Source organism: Bactrocera neohumeralis, unplaced genomic scaffold (genome assembly GCF_024586455.1).
Source record: "Bactrocera neohumeralis isolate Rockhampton unplaced genomic scaffold, APGP_CSIRO_Bneo_wtdbg2-racon-allhic-juicebox.fasta_v2 cluster10, whole genome shotgun sequence".
NCBI lineage: Eukaryota > Metazoa > Arthropoda > Insecta > Diptera > Tephritidae > Bactrocera > Bactrocera neohumeralis.
Window position 1 is genome coordinate 18,472,216 of NW_026089623.1, and position 8,416 is coordinate 18,480,631.

Below are 8,416 nucleotides of genomic sequence, written 5' to 3' on the forward strand. Positions count from 1 at the left end.
ACGCCCACAAACCGCCATAAACCGAAAAACTATAAACTGCCGTAACTAGGCAGCTAAAAAAGAAATAAAACTGTAATTTGGCACAGGGGATCGTAGCAGAAAGGGGCACCTGTTAGTAAACAATTTTTAAAAAGTGGGCGTGGCCCCGCCGTCTAATATGTTTAATACTCGTATACATACCTCCTAAACTACAAAAGCTACAATAACCAAATTCACTAAGCTCGAATAATATAAGAACTCCTACCGACAGTCAATAACTAAATACGACGGAAATATTAAATTTTACCTCTGAGATGGAACGAGAGGGCTTTATAAGAGCCGGTGTGAAAATTGGCCGATGAGCGGGACTCGACCAACCGATTTCAACTAAATTTATTATGTAGCATTATTCTGATGACTATATCACGTTGTGAAAATGGGCTAAATTAGACAACAATCACGCCTACTTCCCATATAACACAGTTTTAAATTCCACTTGATTCTTTCACTTTCCAGTACAAATAAGTAATATAACGGGATACAATTTTGCACTAATATTTTCTCTAAAGTATGCCATCTTATGACCAAAAATTTTCCAAATGCAGCCAAAATTGTACAAGCCCCTATGTACCGAATATGTGGACCCCAGTATCTATAGTTGACTTTTGACCGAAAATATCGGTCAATGTCAATTCAGACAGAAACCTTTTCTGAGGATGGTTATTCAGTGTATCAAAAATGGATTGAATCGGGTCAATTCTTCCCTTAGCTCCTATATCTATAGGTACTAATATTATAAAGAGGAAAGATTTGTACCTATTTTTGTATGTTTGTAATGAATAGGCTCAAAAAGTACTGGGGCGATTTAAAAAATTCTTTCACCAATAGAATGCTACATTCTTCCAATTTGACATAGGCTACATTTCATTTTGAAAAATTGGGGATTCTTGGTAAAATTTGAACAATGTAACCGAAGGTGTAGAAAAATGAGTCCTAAAATGTCTTTCGTCGAATGCGCTGCCGAAACTATTAGCGATAGAACAAAATAATGTACAACAATATTGAAGAACATCATAATGTCTACAAAAAACTCCGCGGTAGCATATGTCCAAGTATTGTAGTTATGTCACTACAACAACTTTTTTCATTTTAAACATTAATAAAAATGCATGAATCGCCAAACTGTAAGTACGCTCATAACTTTCATACGACTGAACCAAATTTGATAATTTTTTTTTAATGTTCGTTGAAGTTCAAGGATGGTTTTTACGGAGAGAAAAATTCGAATAATTGGCTGAACCAATCTTTATGAAATTTTCAGAGGTTGTTCGTTGGGGATTAAGGAAGGTTTAGAAATAAAAATACCTTATACTTTTTATAAAGAAAAGTCGGAAAATTGGATAATTCCAAAAAGTAACTTTCTTCCATACAAAATTTTTTTTTCAATTTTCGTTTGTTTCGTCTTTCAATATTTTGATTTGTAAATTATTTGAATCGTTCAATTTCGGTCGCTTGCTTTTTTATTCCGGCTATTCAAAAGAAAAATTATTGAAAATTATTCAGTCAACACTTTACGTGTGTTTCACACAAAGAGGTCAATTGCGGATTTAAATTTGTTACGAAGCCAAGAAGAGATCGCCCTAATATCGGTCGGCGTTTTTTTTGCCATCAACGTATGGCAGCCCAAGGCAAGGCAAGGCAAGAAGTACTTCCAGGATGCGGTGGCAAACTTGCTGAATTATGGATTGCGGTCAATCAGCAAGCGATCGTCACGATGTCACAGCATGACTTTTCAAACAACATTTACGAGGTTTGATTGACTTTATCTTGAAGCAACGTATATGTGGTGCTGTTGGATGCTAGATGTACTTTGTTGAGTGGCAAAAGAGAAGTTTTCCGCATTCTTCTTTGGATGATGGTTACACCGGATAAAATTGATGAAATCATTTCTGCGGAAATTCTTGATGTAGAGAAAGATCCAGTATTATACGAAGTGGTGGAAACCAATATGGTTCATCTTTTCGGTTTGTATGTCTGACAATAAATGCATGAAACACTATCCACCTGCTTTTCTTTCGGAAAAACAAACTGAAAATGATGGATATCAACTCTATCGGCGTCGCTCACCAGATAACAGAACATTCAGCAATCAACTTACAAGAGTGAATATCGAAGTTGACAACACATGGATCGTACTATATTCACCATTATTGTCTAATTCGCATTCAAAACTCATATCAATGTTTAATATTGCAGTTTGGTGAAATCGATAAAATACGTTTGTAAGTACGTCACCAAATGAAGCAACATGGCGATTATTGGTCTTGAACGATACGGTCGATACGTGAACTGCAATAAAGCGCTTTGTAGGATATTTACTTTTGCAATTCATGAACGTTTTCCGATTGTTGTGCGTCTCACAGTTAATTTGGAGAATGGCCAAAGTGTGTATTTCAACCCAAAGAATACAGTACAGCCAGTGGAACCACCGCCAGCAACAAAATTAACATTGACGAGTTTTTTCTCAACTTTCGTCAGTGATCCGTTTGCGAGAACATTGCTTTATTCGGAAATACCCTGATATTATACATGGAATGTATCGTCGAAAAAATAGTTGCGCAGAAAGCAAGGCCAACCAGTAGATTGACATCCAGATGTGTTCTCAACTAACGCATTAGGACGAATTTACACAATCCACCCGAAAAACAACGATTGCTTCTACCTTCGGTTGCTATTGATTAATGCACGCGGTTCAACTTTATTTGAGTCATTGCTTACTTTGAATGGTACGGTGTGTGCAAGTTTTGGAGAAGTAAGCCAGCAATTAAAATTGCTGGAACACGTTAATCACTGGAATGAAAATGAAGTTCGCACTCTTTTCGCGATAATCATTTCGATATATCAGCCTTCAAATCCGCGTCAATAGTGGGATACGAACAAAAATGACATTGCGGAAGACATTTTACATCGCTTTCGCTGAAAATTGGAAATGGTACAATTTCGGTTGATACTTCCGGTGCTTCGATATCAATTCCATCTTCCCTTTATCAATTGACGAAAGATGAACTCATCACAAATGTTCGGACATTGGCCAAATATCGTAACTACGATTCCTTAAGTGCACGCGCAATGTTAGCTGCCAAAAATACCGATGTTGTTGACTTAAACTGGAAGATTCAAAGTCAATTTCAGGGAGACTTGCGCTCATACAAATCGATCGATCGTCTTGACAATGAAGACGGCGCCGTGAATTATCCAGTGGTATTTCTAAATTCTTTGGACAGGCTTGGCATGCCACCGCATCATTTGCGTCTCAAAGTTGTATCTGTCCTTATTATGTTTTGCAATCATCATGCCACGAAACTGTGTAATGGAACCCGACTGATTGTGACGCACCTATCGAATACAAGGAGCAGAATGCTTGATTCTACGAACTCCTCTGAGTTCTAACGATTTCCCATTTCAGTTCAAACGTTGTTCAAAACACATAATTTCACGCAGGGCAACGGCTGCGGGGTCAGCTAGTATCTTATATAAAGATTTCCGAATTTCCAGGTTACCTTATGCTGGATATATCGGCCAATATGTGAGTTCTCTCAATGAAAATTACGTAATATGTTTTACTCATAAAAGTATATTTTTGTGCCTAAAATAGATACAGTTGGGCGAAAAGTTGCTCAGCACCCCCAAAAACAATTACCAGGATTTTTGATCATCCGACTGACTTTACTCCATATGATTGTCTTAGTGAAACCCAGAGAACATTTTGTTAGTATGTGGCATGTTAATAGTATGTGGTATTGGCAAAAATATATAAAATCGCGATAATAGTATCCCAAACTCTCATATATTGCACATAATGATTTTCGTTTTTCTAACAAACCTTACGTCGAATATCTCGGTTAGTGTATGAGGTTTATACATATAGTATATGTGCATATAAAATTGTTTGAATTCCGATCCTCAGGTTGACGTATTACACCTTAAAATACTTGACTCCTGCTAGTGCAAGAGTATGAAATGTTGGGTTGCACCGGAACTTAGCCCTTTCTTACTTGTTTGTCATTGATTTATCGCGCTTTCAGTAGTTTTTAATGATAACCTCACTTGGGTAGTGAGCTAGATTATGATCCGATTTCATTCATTTTCACACTGTCGGCAGGAGCTCCTATGGTATTTACCTTGAGCGAATTCGGTTTGAGAGATATGTACATTAATCCCACCAGCCCACCTACCCATTTTTTCCAACCGTTTAGCCCACAGGTGCCTCTTGCTACTGCGATCCCTTGTGCCAAAGTACAGTTCTATATCTTAATTTAGTTCTTTGTTATGGCACTATATAAGTTTTTTCTTAATGGCGTTTTGTGAGTGTGGCAGTGACCCGTTTACGACATCGTAATTTTTGCCAAGGATCGCACATACCAAATTTCGTTTCGTCACCTTGATCATTTATATATGTATGTATATATACTGAACTGCATCAATAAAAACATAATGCGCGTATTTTATTAAATAAATCCGTAATCACCAATCACCATTTACAAATCATCATTATAAAATTCTTTCTAAATGAACTTAGATTCAAAAGAAAGAAATATTTGCAAATACCAAAAAGAATTTCAGACGATAAAAGTCCATGTTCACCTGCAGAAGCTTCAAAACCGAGGAGGTTTATTGTTGAGAGTGGCAATTTAATAAGATACTGCACTCGATGATAAGACACTTCGGAATTGGTGTTAGAAATCAAAAAAATAAAATCGGCTTACCAACAATACACAGACTGTTTAGACCAGCTAGAGGAAACAACGAAGAGGTAAGTTTAAGCACCCATCTCAAGGTGCCCGCACATGACTCAGAAGTTTTTCATGTCGATTATGAATAACTGCCGTCCTTTCGAGTCACGTTTACAGCCGTATACATAAACCACCCAAAATTTTTAAATGCTGAAAAATTGTAACACCTGCAATTCAAAACAAAAAGTGAAGCAGGCGTCATAGTCAAACAGTTCGCACTTAATGACCATAATTTCCATTTTGCTTGGGAGGTTCTAAAATCAAGATATGAAAATGGAAGAATTGGTCGATAATCAAATAAGAGTATTAATGAACTTGCCAAAAACTCCAAAAGAAACTAGTAAGGAATATATCAAACTTCATTTCAATGTTTCCAATTGTTTGTCGGTTTTATCGACACAAAACATTGCCATAGACAGCTGGGACCCAATACTGGGAAATATATGCACTGCAGCATTTTCAGAAAAATCATAAAAATGCCCATTGTGGCAACAAATGAAAGACTTTCCAACTACAAAGGACGAAAATGCGGAAAAGGTAGACAAAAAATAACTAAACTAAAGGTAAAGAATCGTGAGGGAAATTAAAAAAAAAATTATAATTTCCGGTCAAAACAGTTTTGTAAGAACCATAAGACTTTCCACAAATTGATTATCATATGCGCATTCTCTCAATTATTCACCCGATTGCGAAAAAAAAATTCAGCTTTGTCTAATGTCACAAAAGGCACAATTCAATGATACCTATTAACAATTTTTCTCAAAATAGAGATAGTATTAAAAGAGCTAAAGGATTAATTGCGACAGAAATTCTCGAAATACAAAACCATGAAGTATCATGCTGCTCAAAGACATGAAGAACTGAAACGCTCAACAGAGAAAGCCAAAGCAGGGTGCTACTACCGACTGCAGTCATCAAGAAATGAAATTTTCTTCCAAGCGCATTCTAGCTGAAACTATAATCTTACCGCTTCCTAGCTATCACGCAAGCATTGACAAAAGTTTACACATCTAAAGCTAACAGATCCCAACTACAACACTCTCATTCCAATAGATATACTCCTAGACAGCCTTATGCCACGATTCTTGATAAAATTGCAACCCCCTTCAAGCCTAAAATACCATATTCGGTTGCATACATACTAACTCGACTAGTTACAAAACCAGTTACCAAAATTACAACACAAGTTGAGGAAATCTCAAACGGTTACCCCAGTGCACAATTGAGCACATTTTGGGAGTTAGAGGAACTCCCCCTATATCAATCACAATCCCAGACTGAACGTATTCTGACGACTTTTACAAAGTCACAAGTACTATATCAGATATTGGTCGGTACGTCGTACGACTACTACTAAAAAAACAATTCCCCAAACCCCCAAAAAAAACATAAATCTTCCGAAAAACCTTTTTTTCGAGCACTCCTAAGGCCGACTCATCAGATGTATTGATAAGGGACTTGTAGAGTTTAGTCCTTGTTCGTCGATAGACAAACCTTTAATTGCCTACTCAGTCCAAAGTAACACATGTTGGCATGAGTGATTATGCGTTGCATTTCAAAGCTGATATTGTTGTTAATGTTGATGCTGGTTCCAATATAATATACAAGTATATACCTTTTTACGTTTTTGCAAAATCTAGCCGTTTATTTCTATTGATGTCACTGACAAAGGGCTTTTTCCTAGCAATGCCTGACTTAAATACATTTCTATTTATTGATCTGCGCACTGTATCCGATGAAACAATGGTATTTAAAGATGTTTCCAATACAGTTGCTATATTTGGAGCACTTTCGAATGGACTTTTCTCCACTGTTCTCTTGATAAATCGTTCATCTCTCTCATTAAGCTTCCTGGGCGTCCTGATCTGTGCTTATTTTCGACCCTTTTCTCCTTTTTGAAACGTTGTATTACTTTTTGAACCGTTGCCTTACTTCTGCCGATGTATTTTCCGATTTTGGCATATGATTTTCCATCTTTATGCTTACGTACCACAATTTGTCTCTCTTCTCTTTCGAACATGATTGTACACGGATAATATTTGACTTCGATGAGAATAAATGAACGTATAAAGTTATACTGAATATGATCTGCAAACAATATGTTTTTCCCACACATCAAAAGTCAAATACACCGTTATTCTGCGCGCTAGCTACATCGGGGCTCGAGCGTATCAATACTTTTACCGTATCAATTTATTACTTCTTCTTCTTCTTAATTGGCGTTGACACCGCTTACGCGATTATAGCCGAGTTAACAACAGCGCGCCAGTCGTTTCTTCTTTTCGCTACGTGGCGCCAATTGGATATTCCAAGCGAAGCCAGGTCCTTCTCCACTTGGTCCTTCCAACGGAGTGGAGGTCTTCCTCTTCCTCTGCTTCCCCCGGCGGGTACTGCGTCGAATACTTTCAGAGCTGGAGTGTTTTCATCGATCCGGACAACATGACCTAGCCAGCGTAGCCGCTGTCTTTTAATTCGCTGAACTATGTCAATGTAGTCGTATATCTCGTACAGCTCATCGTTCCATCGAATGCGATATTCGCCGTGGCCAATGCGCAAAGGACCATAAATCTTTCGCAGAATTTTTCTCTCGGAAACTCGTAAAGTCGACTCATCGGTTGCTGTCATCGCCCAAGCCTCTGCACCATATAGCAGGACGGGAATTATGAGCGACTTATAGAGTTTAGCTTTTGTTCGTCGAGAGAGGACTTTACTTTTCAATTGCCTACTCAGTCCAAAGTAGCAGCTGTTGGCAAGAGCAATCCTGCCTTGGATTTCCAGGCTGACATTGTTGGTGGTGTTTACGCTGGTTCCAAGATAGACGAAATTATCTACAACTTCAAAGTTATGACTGTCAACAGTGACGTGAGAGCCAAGTCGCGAGTGCGACGACTGTTTGTTTGATGACACGAGATATTTCGTTTTGACCTCGTTCACTGCAAGACCCATTTTCTGTGCTTCCTTGTCCAGCCTGGAGAAAGCAGAACTAACGGCGCGGGTGTTGAGATATCAATATAATCAGCATACGCCAGCAGCTGTACACTCTTATAGAAGATGGTACCTTCTCTATTTAGTTCTGCAGCTCGAACTATTTTCTTCAGAAGCAGGTTGAAGAAGTCGCACGATAGGGAGTCGCCTTGTCTGAAACCTCGTTTGGTATCGAACGGCTCGGAGAGGTCCTTCCCGATTCTGACGGAGCTTTTGGTGTTACTCAACGTCAGTTTACACAGCCGTATTAGTTTTGCGGGGATACCAAATTCAGACATCGCGGCATAAAGGCAGCTCCTTTTCGTGCTGTCGAAAGCAGCTTTGAAATCGACGAAGAGGTGGTGTGTGTCGATTTTTCTTTCACGGGTCTTTTCCAAGATTTGGCGCATGGTGAATATCTGGTCGGTTGTTGATTTTCCAGGTCTGAAACCACACTGATAAGGTCCAATCAGTTTGTTGACGGTGGGCTTTAATCTTTCTCACAATACGCTCGATAGAACCTTATATGCGATGTTGAGGAGGCTAATCCCACGGTAGTTGGCGCAGATTGTGGGGTCTCCTTTTTTATGGATTGGGCATAGCACACTTAAATTCCAATCGTTGGGCATGCTTTCGTCCGACCATATTTTACAAAGAAGCAGATGCATGCTCCCTATTAG